The sequence below is a fragment of the Sorex araneus genome, chromosome 4 (genome assembly GCF_027595985.1).
Source record: "Sorex araneus isolate mSorAra2 chromosome 4, mSorAra2.pri, whole genome shotgun sequence".
NCBI classification, from domain to species: domain Eukaryota; kingdom Metazoa; phylum Chordata; class Mammalia; order Eulipotyphla; family Soricidae; genus Sorex; species Sorex araneus.
This window is the reverse complement of record NC_073305.1, coordinates 172,015,544-172,031,372: the sequence shown is the minus strand read 5'-3', so window position 1 is coordinate 172,031,372 and position 15,829 is coordinate 172,015,544.

Genomic DNA, 15,829 nt, shown 5'->3' with positions numbered 1-15,829 from the left:
ATTTAAGTAAATAAGATAAGTTTTTCAAAGGGCATGTATTTCAGAACTGTTAATCAGGAGGTTGACTTACCTGTTAATTATAGATTTGGTTGTTTGAATGACAGCGGTTTTAGACATCATTAGACATCAGTCATCTTAGTATAAAAAGCGAATGCATCAATTCTTTTACCTCCCTGAGGTTTATATAAGTTAAATATATTATTTCTGTTTTCCATATATGAAAGCTAAGGCTTGGGGCTGGAGCGATAGTACAGCAGGTAGGGCATTTGCTTTGTGTGCCGTCAATCCGGGTTCAATTCCCAGCATCCCATATGGTCTCCCAAGCACTGCCAGGAGTAATTCCTGTGTGCAAAACTATGAGTAATCCCTGTGCATTACCGAGTGTGACCCCCCTCCAAAAAAAAAAAAAGAAGAAAACTAAGACTTAAAATTAATTTTTCTCTTTCTTTCTTTCTTTCTTTCTTTCTTTCTTTCTTTCTTTCTTTCTTTCTTTCTTTCTTTCTTTCTTTCTTTCTTTCTTTCTTTCTTTCTTTCTTTCTTTCTTTCTTTCTTTCCTTTTTTTCTCTCTAAAGTAACCTCTTACTCTTTTGAGATTTTGTTTTTCTGGTCTCTTTCTCCTACTCTTCCCAAAGAAGTTATATTCCTCCAATCTTTCACTATGTTCTTCATGGAAATTTGACTTGTTCCCTATTGGTATGGGAAATGAGATAAAATGTGACCAATACAATTAGTAAGTATGGTAGTCAATGCCAAGTGGAAGTATATTTCATTTAGAAATCTTAATACTTGGTGCCAGAGAGCTTGTACAGAGTTTAAAGCACATGCCTTACGTATGGTTCAGCCTGGTTTGAAAACCTAGCACTGCATATGGTCCCCTAATGCCACCAGGAATGATTCTTGAGCACAGAGCTAAAAGTAACCCTTAGCATCAGTCAGGGTGATCAACCCTCCCAGAAAACACAAGACTGAACATACGAAGCCTAAAGTACAAAATATGTAACACTAAAGGATTATAGAAGTTTAAGAAAAGAAATAAATCTTAATACTTAAGGACAGGGGATGTGGCTCAATAGTATAGCACTGGACTTGCATGTGTGAGGCCCTGGGTTCTCTCTGAAGCACTGGACATGTGCCCGTGCATGCACGCACACACACACACACACACACACACACTCACACACCCCACATAAATCTTAATACTTTACTCATATTTTAAATAAATAACATTTTAATTGAAATATTGTAGCACTGTAGCACTGTTGTCCCGTTATTTATCAATTTGCTCGAGTGGGCACTAGTAACGTCTCCACTGTGAGACTTGTTGTTACTATTTTTGGCATATCGAATAAGCCACGGGTAGCTTGCCAGGCTCTGCCATGTGAGTGGGATACTCTCAGTAGCTTGCCAGGCTCTTCGAGAGGGACAGAGGAATCAAACCAGGGTTGGCTGCATGCAAGGCAAATGCCCTACTGGCTGTGCTATCACTCCAGTCCAATTGAAATATAGTTTTTCATAGCATTGATATAATTTTGCAGTTGTGTAGCTACTACATCAATTCCCCACCAGTCTTTTAAGATCCTTCCATCATTATCACATCATCCCTTCCCTCTCCTCACATACCCCCTCAGTTCCCAATTCTACTGATCTTGCCTCATGATTTATTTCCACTGGGGATTATCCAATTTAATTCTTTGTTTCTTTATACCTCACATGTAAGTGAGACCATCTGGTATTTATCTTTTTCTTTCTGACTCACTTTACTTAGCATGACACCTCCAAGTCTATCCAAGTTGCAGAAAACTGGAAGATTTCACCTTTTCTCATAGATGCACAATATCCTATTATGTCTATATGATACATTTCTTTACACTTCTGCTGTTGGACACTTGGGTTGTTTCCATATCTTGGTGATTATAAATAAAGCTGTGATGAACATAGGTGTACAGATCTATTTGGATTCATGTTTTTATGTTCTTTGAGTAGATGTCCAGGAAAGGAATCATGGAGTCATTTGGAAACTCTGTTTGTAATCTTTTAAGAAGACTAAACTGTCTTCCAAAGAAACCAAAACAGTCCCACCAGAAGTGAATGAAACTTCCTTTTTTTCTTTTTTCTTTATTGTGTCACACCTGGCGATGCACAGGGGTCACTCCTGGCTCTTCACTCAGGAATTACTCCTGGCGGTGCTCAGGGATGCTGGGAATCGAACCTGGGTTGGCTGTGTGCAAGGCAAACGCCCTACCTGCTATGCTATCACTCCAGCCCTGAGAGTTCTTTTTTTTTTTTTTTAACCACGTCTACATCAACACTAACTTTGACTGCTCTTTTTCAAACAGACCGTTATTATGGGTATGAGATGATACCTAATTGTAATTTTGATTTGCATTTCCCTGATAGTAAGTGGTAATGGATGTTTTTTATGTGCCTAGTGGCCAACTTTATAACTTCTCTGAGAAAATATCCGTGTCCTTTCCCCATCTTTGATAAGGTTGTTCATTTTGTTGTTGTTGTTGTTGTTGCTCTTTGAGAATGCTTTATACATATTGGATATTAGACCTTTGGTGCATAATGTGCAAATATATGCTCCCAATATAAATAATATTTTTATTAAAATGAAGTGGAAAATAAGCATAAGAGATAAACCAAATAATTTTACATATTCATACATAAATGGCATATTCTTTGATGTCTATGCTGTCTGCAAAGTTATGCATGTGTGGAAAAATTTAAAAGTTGTAAGAGAATAAACAAGCATTTTTTGTTGTTTATTTTCAGTATCATAAAAACAGTTGGTTGGAAAAACAGCACAAGATAGTACTGGATAATCTTGCAACTGCCTGACCTTGGTTCCATCCTGACATTGCATATGGCCTCCCAGGCATCACCATGGGTCAATTATTCCTGAGCACAGAGCCAGAAATAGCACCTGAGTATTCTCAGGTGTGATCCAAACCTGCTCCTTCCCCCAAAGTAAGTGCCAAGTAAGTGAGACCTTGGAAAGATACACAGGGAGAGCTATATGAATAAGAGCAAACAAGAAACAAAGAATAGATGGAACGGATCAAGGTGATCCATCAATATGCTATATGCTTGCCAGAATAACATTTTAAAAATCTTTAGAAGGTATGTCCACTACATGCCATATACAATGTCATCCCTTCAGAAAAACATTGCACTGAGTGTTGCAAATATCACCAAACCGAAAGCCAAGAGAAAAAGCAGATATTAGAAAGAAGATCTGATGATCATGATTTCAGTGTTCTAAATTACTTTTGATATGTTATATGAATGTTAAAACATGATGGTGTCAAAAACATTAAAGAAATCAGTCTGGTGTTGACTATCAATTCTCACTCAATTTCTTTCATGCAGTTGGTTTAGATATAGGCTAGGGCTACAGTTTTCTGAAGTCCTCACAGCCAAGGTAACTCATTCATATTGTGACAGTTGAATATAAAGGGAGACTGAATTTGACAATTTTCTGAGTAAACTATATAAGTGTGTAGGTAAAGCTAAGTCTAGCTTATTTCATGAACATAAGTGAAAATTAATTTATTTATGTCCCCCATGAACTTAAAAGAATGTTAGGTGACCTTTGTGTCAAGTTAATATTCAAAATCAATGCTTATTGTTTAGGAACCCCCAAATGTAGTAGCCAATCATTTAAAATCATTGAAACAACTTTCTCCTTTTTTCTCTCTAATCTACACTGCAACTTCATTGTTCTAAGTTCATACTAATTATTTTTTAGAACTCCCAATTTGCAAACTGTTCTTATGGATACAAGAAATCTTCACCAAATACTATTTATTGATCAGGCATCTCTTGTTTCACTATTTTTGGATTTGGATGACATGTGAGGAACTTAATACTGCCTTTTGGCCCAGAGCTCAGCTTGGTCAGTCTCTTGACTAGAGCCATTTGGCATGGTCTCTTGACTATTGTTGCATCAGCATGGTCAATCATGTAAAGTCATTGCTTTCTCACTGGTTTCCCTTTGGCTTATCATTCCCAAAATGTCAGGCAGGAGCTGGAAAGCATTTTAAACTACATCCTTGAAAATTACATAGTACGATTCACATATGATTTTTTTTTTACTCAAATAAACAAAAGCTTGTGCAGACTCAAGGAAAAAGAATTTATATTCTGCATGTCTACAAAAGAAGTACTAAAGAATTTACATTAAGTTCAAAATTTATAAACATAAACATAGATTTTTAAATAACAATAGTTAACATGATATTAGTGGAAATGGTGGTGCTTAAAAACACTGCAAGTTCATCTTTTATACAAACAAAAAGTATTGAGCAAAATAGTCAGTATAACATTTTTGAAATGCTAGAAATTAGCCAAAGATTTTTAAACTTGGAAAGCAGTTACTCACCCCTAGAATGGTATAATTTGAATAAGCTGAGCAAGTCATCAGAATTTTAACTTTTTCCAATATAATGCTACTCGCCTCAGCTGCTGGGAAGTACGAATTCCCAAATAATAGGATGCATTTTGGAACAGGTTTTCTTCTGAACCTTTCTGAAAATGTTTTGTTTGCTTCCACAAAACCTTTACCATTAAATTCTTGCCTCATTCTTTTTACCACCAACACTTGGAAGCATTTTCCCACTCACCCCTATGTAGAGTGTCCCGGCGGGACCTGTGGATGGAGGCTCTTCTTTTCATTCTCCACTTGTCAGTGCTCTGATCTACCAGCCTTTCGATATTCTGTTAGTATAGATTCACTCAGGATGCAAATCATCCCTTCTAGGATAAATTCAAACCAACGTGACTTGTTTTTTTCACTGGTGTCAGAGTCCTCATGCAGTCTGTTCCATGCTGCCTGATCCTTGTCTGCACAGACCCTCTAATAAAGTCGGTAATCCGGACAATGCTCACACAGGCTAATCAAAGCTTGTCATGGTTTCCTGTCACTTGCTTATTTTCAAAGGTCACGAGTGGCTTCATGTTGTTGTTGCCATAATGACGAGGAAAATAGATCTTTGCTCACGTTTCAAACAGGCGAACTTCAAACAGGCTAATCATGGAGAGCAGGAGCTGCTGCCTCAGGAGAAGCCGAGTCTGGGTGACGTGACGTCACCACGGAGGGCATTAGAGATGTCCTTGAGAGGGTCGTCTCATGTTGTAACCTCCGTAACCTGGGAATGTACTTCAAATGTGCTCCTTGAAGTGTTCCAGACTCTGCCTGGCAAGACAACATGCTAGGGAATTTCCATTTCTGTGTCCCCAGCCAACTGTCTGAATATGCCTCACCCCCCATCAGATATTCTATAAAACTGAGCTCTCCTCTTTATCTGGGGCCCAGACTTTGGAGCAGGCCCTCTGCTGAGTTCATTGCCATAATTAAAACTGAGTTCTCTGACTTCTCAAACATGTCACTTGGTTTTTTGCTGGCTCTTGGTAAGAATTTCTGATGCAATAATAAGTGTATTAGAGGGTGTATAGGTGGTAGAATTTGAAGCTAGTGACCACGACGAACCTCTGGGAAATCAGAATTTCTATTTTTCTTTATTTCCTGGTATCTGAAATTGAGTAGCGCTATGTACTATGGCACTATGGTCCCATTGTTCATCGATTTGCTCGAGCGGGCACCAATAACATCTCCATTGTGAGATGTGTTGTTACTGTTTTTGGCATATGGAATACGCCATGGGTAGCTTGCCAGGCTCTGCTGCGTGGGCGGGATACTCTCGGTAGCTTGCCAGGTTCTCCGAGAGGGATGGAGGAATGGAACCCAGGCAAACGCCCTATGCACTGTGTCATCGTTCCAGTCCTGAGTACTATCAAAAAAAATCTCAGGTGCACAAATCATTGTTTTAGCATTGTTTTTAAAGTGGTAATTTCATATTTTACTGAGAAAGGTATCTGAAATTAATGCTGAATTCCCCCCCCCCAATTCTGCACGTATATATGTATATATTTAAAATTTTTTATTGAATCACCATGAGAACAGTTACAAAGCTTTCCAGTCTAAGTCTCAGTCAAACAATGATCAAGCACCCATCCCCTCACCAGTGCACACCCTCCACCACCTAGAGCCCCAGTATACCCCCCATGCCACCCCTCCCCCCCGCCTATGTGGCAAATGATTTCCACCTTACTCTCTCTCCGCTTTGATCACATTCAATACTTTGACAAAAGATCCACCATTATTATTTAGAATTTTCCCCAACAATCAGACCTGCCGAAAAGGCATCATTAGATCATTTGTTTTCTATTGCTGATATGAAGAGCATTTTGGATTTCTGATATTTCAGTAATAAGCCTAGAGGGATTTCTGCCAAAAGCCACTGGGTTCTGAGATTGTTTTGTGTATTTCTGGGATCATGGCCCTTCAGGAGCCAGGGGCCATTCGTGGGTAGCAACTCAAGGCCTTGTTGGGGCAGGGAGAGGGGCCAGTTCCACCGACCCCCATGCCATGAGGCCCCAAGTGTCATGTCACTGCAGTCTCATATCTGACTATCTAATAGGCTTGAAAAGGTGGTGGCCACTCCACTGCCCGGGAGAAAAGGCAGAAGGGACAAACACCTTTCCCCACCCAGGCACAGCGCCGTAGTTTAGTGCTCAGTCCAGATGCATTTCTGCCAAAAGCTGCTGGGTTCTGAGGTTTGTCTGTGTGCCACCAGGATCATGGTGGTTCAGGAGCCAGGAGCCATTCTTGGGTGGTAACTCAGGGCCTCGTCAGGGCAGGGAGAGGGGCCAGTTCCATCCCCCATCCCATGAGCCCCATGTGTCACCGCTCTCTATCTAGTTTCGCGCAGGGGCAGACGCTAGATCATTTATTTTCCATTGCTCACTTTGTATATCAGGAAAGGTAAGAGGAATAGTCCTGTGGACATATACCAGAGCCATGCTTGTAGAAGCTCATGGTTGCCGGGATTCCATCTGGAGATGGTGGGAGACTGCACCTGCTCCACCTGGGGGTCCCGGAGATATCAGCTCGGTATGGAGCCCAGAGAATTCTCTGGTGTTGTGGTGCCCATGGGTTTCTTCACTGCTGAGTGCGGCAAGACCTGCACCTATATTTAGTATCTCAGTAACATTCAATTTGGCGGTACTTTGGTAGTTCATTTTTCATGTTCATTTTTTTTTTTTTTTTTTTTCTGCCAAGGGGTAGGATATTCTTGGTAGCTTGTTGGGTTCTCTCTTTTTTTTTTTTTCTTTGCTTTTACCTTTATTTATTTATTTATTTTTTATTTATTTATTTTTTTTTATAGTTTATTTTTAATTAGTGAGTCAACGTGAGGGTACAGTTACAGATTTATACATTTTTGTGCTCATGTTTCTCCCTTACAGAGTTTGATAACCCATCCCTTCACCAGTGCCCATTCTCCACCACCAGTAAACCCAACATCCCACCCCCCCTTCCCAGTCCCGTCTCCCCCCACCCCACCCTGTCACTATGGCAGGGAATTCCCTTTTGTTCTCTCTCTCTGGTTAGGTGTTGTGGTTTGCAATAAAGGTGTTGAGTGGCCATTGCGTTCAGTCTCTAGTCTATATTTGGCCCGCATCATCTTTCCCCCACATGACCAACAACCACATTTTACTTGCTGTTCCCTTCTCTGAGTTGCCCAGAGTGAGAGAACAGCCTCCAAGCCATGGTGACAACCTCCTGGTACTTATTTCTACTATTCTTGGGTGTTCGTCTTATAGTCTATTATTCTATATTCCACAGATGAGTGCAATCTTTCTATGTCTGTCTCTCTCTTTCTGACTCATTTCACTTAGCATGATACTTTCCATGTAGATCCACTTATATGCAAACGTCATGACCTCATTTTTTCTAACAGCTGCATAGTATTCCATTGTATATATGTACCAGAGTTTCTTCAACCAGTCATCTGTTCTAGGGCACTCGGTTTTTTTCCAGATTCTGGCTATTGTAAACAGTGCTGCGGTGCTTCTGCACCGCAAAAGAAACAGCGACCAGAATACAAAGACTATCTACAGAATGGGAAAGGATATTTACACAATACCCATCAGATAAGGGGTTGATATCAAGGGTATATAAAGCACTGGTTGAACTCTACAAGAAGAAAACATCCAACCCCATCAAAAAATGGGGCGAAGAAATGAACAGAAACTTTACCAAGGAAGAGATACGAATGGCCAAAAGACACATGAAAAAGTGCTCTACATCACTAATCGTCAGAGAGATGCAGATCAAAACAACCATGAGATACCACCTCACACCACAGAGGCTAGCACACATCCAAAAGAACAAAAGCAACCGCTGTTGGAGAGGATGTGGGGAGAAAGGGACCCTTCTACACTGCTGGTGGGAATGCCGGCTAGTTCAGCCCTTTTGGAAAACAGTATGGACGACTCTCAAAAAACTTGAGGTTGAGCTCCCATTTGACCCAGCAATACCACTGCTGGGAATATATCCCAGAAAAGCCAAAAAGTATAGTCGAAGTGACATATGCACTTATATGTTCATGTTCATTTTTAATTAAAAACAATTCCATTGAATTTTTAAAAATCTAAACTCTGAGATTATACAAAAGGAGATGAGAAAATAAATTTTATTTTATTTATCTTTTTTTAAGTACTATTGCCAAAACTTTGCCTTGCATGCTATCAATGCCACATTTAAAGCTCTCAGTTAAAAATCTTTCGTTATGGATGCTGAGATAGTTCCAGGTATGTAGGAGTTTCTTCTTTGACCCTTGTCCCCAACGGTCCCTCCAATATCACCAAGAGCACAGAACCAGGCATAGGTCCTGAGTACTGATGGATGTGAACCTCAGAAGAAAAACCCATTACTTTTATGTTTACCCATTACCTGAAGGAGATTGGTACAAATATTCAAATACTATTTCTGGAAGTTGGCTGTTGACTCTGGTTTATTTCTTTTATTGCTCTTCATAGAATTTTACCAGTCACATGGAGTTTATTTTGGTTGTGTGTGTGTGTGTGTGTTGTGTAAATTCAGAATTGTTCAGGGCTTACTCTTAGTTCTGAACTCAGGAACCACTTTTGGTCATTTTGAGGGACCATATGAGGCTGAGGATTGAAGCCATGTTGGTTGTATACAAGAAGCGCCGTACCTATTGTACTATATCTCTTACCCCAAGTCAGAACACATTTTTAAAGGCATTTCAGCTAAGTGTCAAAACATCACAATCATAAATATATATAAAATATTTTTTTTTACTTAAAAATTCTCCTGACATGGAATCTGAAGAAGAAAAACCCTTCAATTCCTGTTGGTAGAAATTTAAAATATTTTACCTTCTCTTTAAAACAATACGAATATTTCTCAAAAAAGTTAAAAATAGAGCTACCATATAACCTATCAGCTTTGCTCCTTGGTACCTATGTAAAGAATTAAAAAATGTTTATTAAAAGTATATGTACATATCTATGTTCATTGCAATGCCATTTCCTCTAGCAAAAAATTGAAAATAGCTCAAATGCCCAATGACAGATGAGTGGATAAAGAAGTGACATTTTTATATTCAACTGAATAATACATCACTCTAAGATGAGTAACCCTTCGCTACAAAAAGGATGGAACTAGAGGGGATCATGCTAAATAAAATATGTTAGCAGGGAAAATACAGTTATAGGATGATCTCATTCATATGTGGTATATAAAGAAACAAAGCAAGGAATAGACAATGGCTAGTGAAAACAAACCATAGACTCTCATTATAGAACTGGAGTTAGCAATGGGTAAGGAATGAAGTGGTCTGAAACAGTCCTATAGACAGTGAAAGAGGGGAATTTGTATTTTGATAATGGGCATGCTGTAGTAACATTGTACACTGAAAACATAGAAACACACTCTTGTAAGCCTCAGTAAAAATAAATTTTAAAATATTAAAGTATTGAATTATTCGATATGCCAAAAACAGTAACAATAAGGGATCTCATTCCCCTGACCCTGAAAGAGCCTCCAATATGGCACCATTGGGAAGGACAAGTAAAGAGAGGCTGCTAAAATCTCAGGGCTTGGACGAATGGAGACATAACTGGTGCCTGCTCAAGCAAATTGATGAACAATGGGATGACAGTGATACAGTGATTAAAGTATGGTTTAACTCTCATTTAAAAGAAGTTTAAACACACCATTTATCTTTCCTCTCACTCTCTCTGTCTCTATATCTGTATCTGTCTCTGTCTCTCTTTCTTGTGCTATGGGGCAGAGAATTAAACTGAGTCTTAAGCATGCATTTATGAGTAATGTTGGCTCTGAAGAAACTTTTAAAAACTTAGTTGACAAATTTTGGATCCACTAAAAATAAGCATGATTCCTAGAACCTATGAATACCTTTGTTCTCAGTATTGGCATTCTTTGTGTAATCTATTTCTTATTAAGAGGCATTTTTTCCCAATAGCAAACTCCCCTGTGGTAACTGGGTAGTAGGATTAGTAGGAGGAAGATTATTATTAGTAGTGGGATTACTCTGGTACCTCAGGTGACTGACCAAGCAGTATAGATCTGACAGGTACTTGTTCTTGCTAGCAGTGTTGCTCCTGCTGGCAATATTCATGGTCACCAGTGTCACTCTGATAGTTGTAGAAGCACATGTGCGTGTGGTACAGGTAGGACTGATAGAACTCAAAGATAGGACCTTATGGAAATACAAAACTGAAAAGACCAAGCATGGGATGGGGGTTGGAGAGAAGACTGAAGAGGCTGACTAGAAGTGATGTAAGGACATTGGGGGAGGGTAACGGGCTCTTCAATGGTGCTGAGGTGCAGTAACTGTACATCAAAATCATAAGCGTGACACCACTGTAAACTTGTTATCTAAATTAGAACAACAGCAATGTTCCTAAATTTATGCTGTAAACATGTCCTCACAGCATATAGGAAAAATTTTCCTAACATCTTTGCAAACACTTAAAAAATTTCTGTTGACTTGGGATCAATTAAAAATGGTAATTGACGGGAAAACACTTTAACATCTGGAAGTGCAACAAAACACTGGTGAATAACATCTTGCATCAAAGAGGAAATCAAAGAAGAAATAAAAAGAAATTTTAAACTAATGAGAATGAGAAAACAAACTACAGACTCTATGGGACACATCAAAATGGGGAATTTATGGCAATATAGACCTTCATCAGGAATGGAGAAAAAGCTGAAATAAACAATCTAAGCATGTCTTAAACACCTGGGGAAGGAACAACAAATGAATCCTTGTTAGTCGAAGAAAGGAAAAAGTAAAAACTAAACCTGTAATTAATGATGTAGAAATCAGAAAAGCAAAGAATCAATGCAACCAGGAGTTGGCTCTTTAAAAATTTCAACAAGATAGACAAACCTTTTACTAGATTAACAAGGAAAGAAAAAAGAAAATCCCAAATAAATAGAATCAGAATCAAAGGGGAGAAATTACAACAGATCCCTTAGAAATTAAACATATCATGGGAGGATACTATGAACAACTTTAGTCTGTTAAACTGGAGAACCTGGAAGAAATAGACAGCTTCTTAGAATTATATAATTTTCCAAAACTGAGAAGGAAATAGAAAACCTATAAAGGTCAATCACAAATAAGGAAATTGAAACGGTAATCAAGAATATCCCCAAGAACAAAAGTACTGGCTCAGATGGGTTCACTGGGAAAGTCTATCAAATCTTCAATGAAGACTTATTACATTTACTCCTCAGGCTCTTCCAAAATATTGAAGAAATAGGAAGTCTTCTTAACAGCATCTATGAAACCAACATTACACAAATATCTAAAGTGGATAGAGATATTTTTTAAAAAAGAAAATTTCAGACCAATGTCCTTGATGAATATCAGTGCAGAATTCCTCAACAAAGTATTGGCAAATTGGATTCAATAGCATTTCAAAAATATAAACCATAGTCAAGTGGAAGTTACCCAAGAGATGCAAGCATGTTTTGATGCAAATCAATCCATATGATGCATCACCATATCAGTTAAAGGAAAGATAAACATCATAGAATTATGCCCATTAGTGCAGCAAAAGCTTTGGACAAGATTCAACATTTGCTTGTGATGAAAACCTTCAATAAAATAGATTAGAAAGGAACTTTCTCAAATAGTAAAGCCTAACTATAACAAACCTGAACCCAATATTGTCACGGTGAAAAAACTGAAAGCATTTCCTCTGAGAGCAGACACAAATAATGATGCCCACTGTTTCCACTTTCATTCAATTAGTACTAGAAAATAGTAATAAGGCAAGAAAAAGAAATCAGTATGGTTCAAGTAGGAAAGAAGAGAACAAGCCATCACTCTACTGATGGAGGAAAGTTCATTTTGGTAGTGAAACGGTATGCCTGAAACTCAATGAACAGCTTTATAAATCATAGTGCCTATATTAAAACTATACATATTAAAAATATCCCTTGTTACAAAATTTCATTTATCAGACTTTTTCTCTGACACCATTTTATGAGTTTTTATTGTGAGTAGATGAGAGTGTTCCTAGTATATTAACAAGTACTTGTGCATATTTTTGACTCTTCTTTATTTTCTTAGTAGTTTCAAGCTGTATATAACTAAACTATTGCCTATGAGAAACATTGTTAATATTGAAGGATGATGCTATTTTTAGCCACCAACACATTCATAAAGTATTTTCTCTATACATATATAATATTAAAAATATTTTTTGATTGAGAAAAGGACAAAAATCCAAAATCTAAAATTTTGGCAATTGAATATTGCCTGTCTGTTCCCAGAACTTCATCACAAATAAGAAATTATTCCTTATGGTTGCTTGTCTTTGAGGGCTCTCATTTAACTTATAAGTAAAATAAATTATATTCTTTTGGGTATTAGTTGAGATTTTTATTTTATTTTATGTTTTTGCTTTTTGGGTCACACCTGGTGATGCACAGGAATGGCTCTGCACTCAGGAATTACTCCTGGTGCTGCTCAGGGGACCATATGGGATGCTGGGAATTGAATCCAGGTTGGCCGCGTGCAAGGCAAATGCCCTACCCACTGTGCTATCGTTCCAGCCCCTAGTTGAGATTTTAAACAGCTCATATTTTAATTCTTTGGTTCTTTCCATTAATTTGTAGCATTAGTTTAATAAGTATGATAATACCAACAAATATAAAGCAAGCAAACAAAACAGAAAAATGGACTGTATTGCCTTATACTGTGGATAAAGTGTATAATTATTATTTTCTTTATAAATTTTTAGTTTAAAAAAATTTACAGTACCACAAGATTACAGTGTGCTAGTTTTGGGGGTATATTATATTTGAGAACCTAATAATCGAAAATATTTTATTGGCACATCATTTGTGAATGATAAGCTCCATTCTTTTGATTATGAATTCTGCTGTACTGAATACATTATAGGAATGTAGTTTTAAGTAAACATTGTTTTTATTCGAAAGAAACCCTTTCTTAAGGATAACTCTGCAGTCCTAGGCACCTAGGTAACTCTAATTTAATGAAAAGAAATGTTGAAGCAAAAATATATGGTGTCTGCCCTATAGTCTTTCAAATGTTTCTCTCCTCCCACCCTTCTTCCTTAGCAGACAATAAGATTTCTGCATTGTATGCAAATATTAAGGTCCTGCCAAGTAACTTTCTTCCCTCACTGTGTTTGCAAAACAACTTGCAAAACCATCTGCCCTAGCTAGAAAAGAAAAAACACTTTCCTCAAATAAAGCATTAATGTGCATAATAAAATATGTGTGCATGGTCATACAGCATAAGTGCTCATAAATAGAATGACAGAATTCTATTTAATGTGAATAATGGCACCTTTTTCTAAAAACTGTCAGGGTGAGTTGCTTACCTTGAATGATACTTAACGTTTACCTGAAGAGAGACTCATTCATCAGGACTCAGTTACATAAAGAATGAGGTAGGTGGGGATTAAAAAAATGATTAGTGTGGGCCAGTCTGAGGGAGATGAGTAAATGTTAAGTACCTGGTCATAAAAAATACAATATACAGATTCAAAATCATAAAGAATAACTTAAACACTAAAGGAAGCATGGTATAAAATGAAGGAGGATGATATATATGATCACTAATTTAAATAACGATCTCATTTAGATCTAGAGGAAAATATAAATTTACACATGTGTGCTGTAATTTTGAGGGCCTAACTATCAGAAAAACAGGAATAAGATGCTCAAAATCCCTACTTCTAAAGCATGTAAAGTGGAAAGAGGAAAAAAGAAAAATATATGTCAATGTCAAAAATTAGGGAGAAAAACAAAATTTATAGAAAGTAAGATAAAATTGAAATTAAAAAAATTAGTGCTGGGTATTGAACCCAGGATATCACATTTTCATGACAACTGCTCTACCACTAAACTAAATATTTATCTATAATCTGAAATAAGGAGAAACACTTAAAGCAAACTCATTAAAAATTGAGAATAAATCATTAAAAAAAGAAACTTCAATATTAATGCCAATATTAATGATAAGAATGTGATTTCAGACAATTAAATTCAGAAAACCAGAATTCAAACCAAAGTTTTTATTGAAGAGGACAATTAATTAGTTATATCTTATGTTATATTGAAAAAGTGTACTCTGCCGAGAACTGCGTATTTTTCTTCATGTTTGCTTTATTTCACTCCTATAGTCTCTTAAGTGTTCTGCCTTCTCTCCTGATGCCCCAATTATAGCTTATTTCTAATAGAAAAGTCATCCCGTTGCTCATGGATTTGTTTGAGCAGGCACCAGTAATGTCTCTCATTGAGAGACTTATTGTTACTGTTTTTGGCATATCCAATACGCACGGGTAGCTTGCCAGGCTCTGCCACGCGTGCGATACTCTCCGTAGCTTGCCGGACTCTCCGAGAGGGGCGGAGGAATCGAACTCGGGTCGGCCACGTGAAAGGCAAAAGCCCAACAGCTGTGCTATTGCTCCAGCTTAGGAAAGTAAGCCTTTAAAATATCACTGTTCTATTCACCCTTCCATTGGGTCTCAGAATTCCCTGAGAGAACTCAATGCTTTACCAGCACCTGCCATGTCTGACCCTCCACCTCTGCCCAATCTCCCCATCACATCTCTATTAATCTCATATCCTAAAACTTTCCAGATTGCTCACCCTATTCTTGTCCACAACATGATTCTGCAACTCTTCTAGCTATACCCTTCCCACAGGTAGCTATCTATTTCCCTTCCCTATTTAAAATTGCTGCTAATATCCTTGACCCAACCCTAAACTCCAAATCTGATTCATTTACCTTTGCTTCTTACTCACTGGCTTTACAAGATCTCTATTAACTTGCACTAGAGATCAGACAAGAGTATTAACAGAAACTGGCTACCTCAAGTTGTCAGAGTTGGTGTAGGGTGAAATTCCAGGAACTGCACCACGTCAAAGACACTTCTATTCTCTGCTGAGGGAAATTTTTTTCAACTCCGTGAATGACACAGAGCAAAATTACCAAGTGTAGAGTAAAGCATTGCTTCTCTATTCAAAGTTTGATATTATTTGGAAGGAAATGTATATCAAGGTACTTTAACTGCTAGAAAAGAGGAAAGAATTCCTTTTGATCTATAAGGTCATCCTTTGACTGCATTTTGATGATCATTCAGATTTTTTTTAACCTGTAAACATATGATACTGTATAAAATAGTCTCTTTGAAGTCAATTAAGAAAAGGGATAAGAAAAAAAAACACAAACGTACATTATACATTGAGATGTCACATGTAAGATGTTTAAAAGATTAAAACATCAAATTCCATTTCAGTTTTTTTTCTTCTTTTAAGTTTTGTGATTTTATTCTTAAGAAACTCTAGAATAAAAGAATTTGCTATTTAAACTTTCATGTGCTATATTTGAAAGAAATACTCAGGAAAAAACTATATTCATGTATATTTTCTTCTTAGTGATTTCAA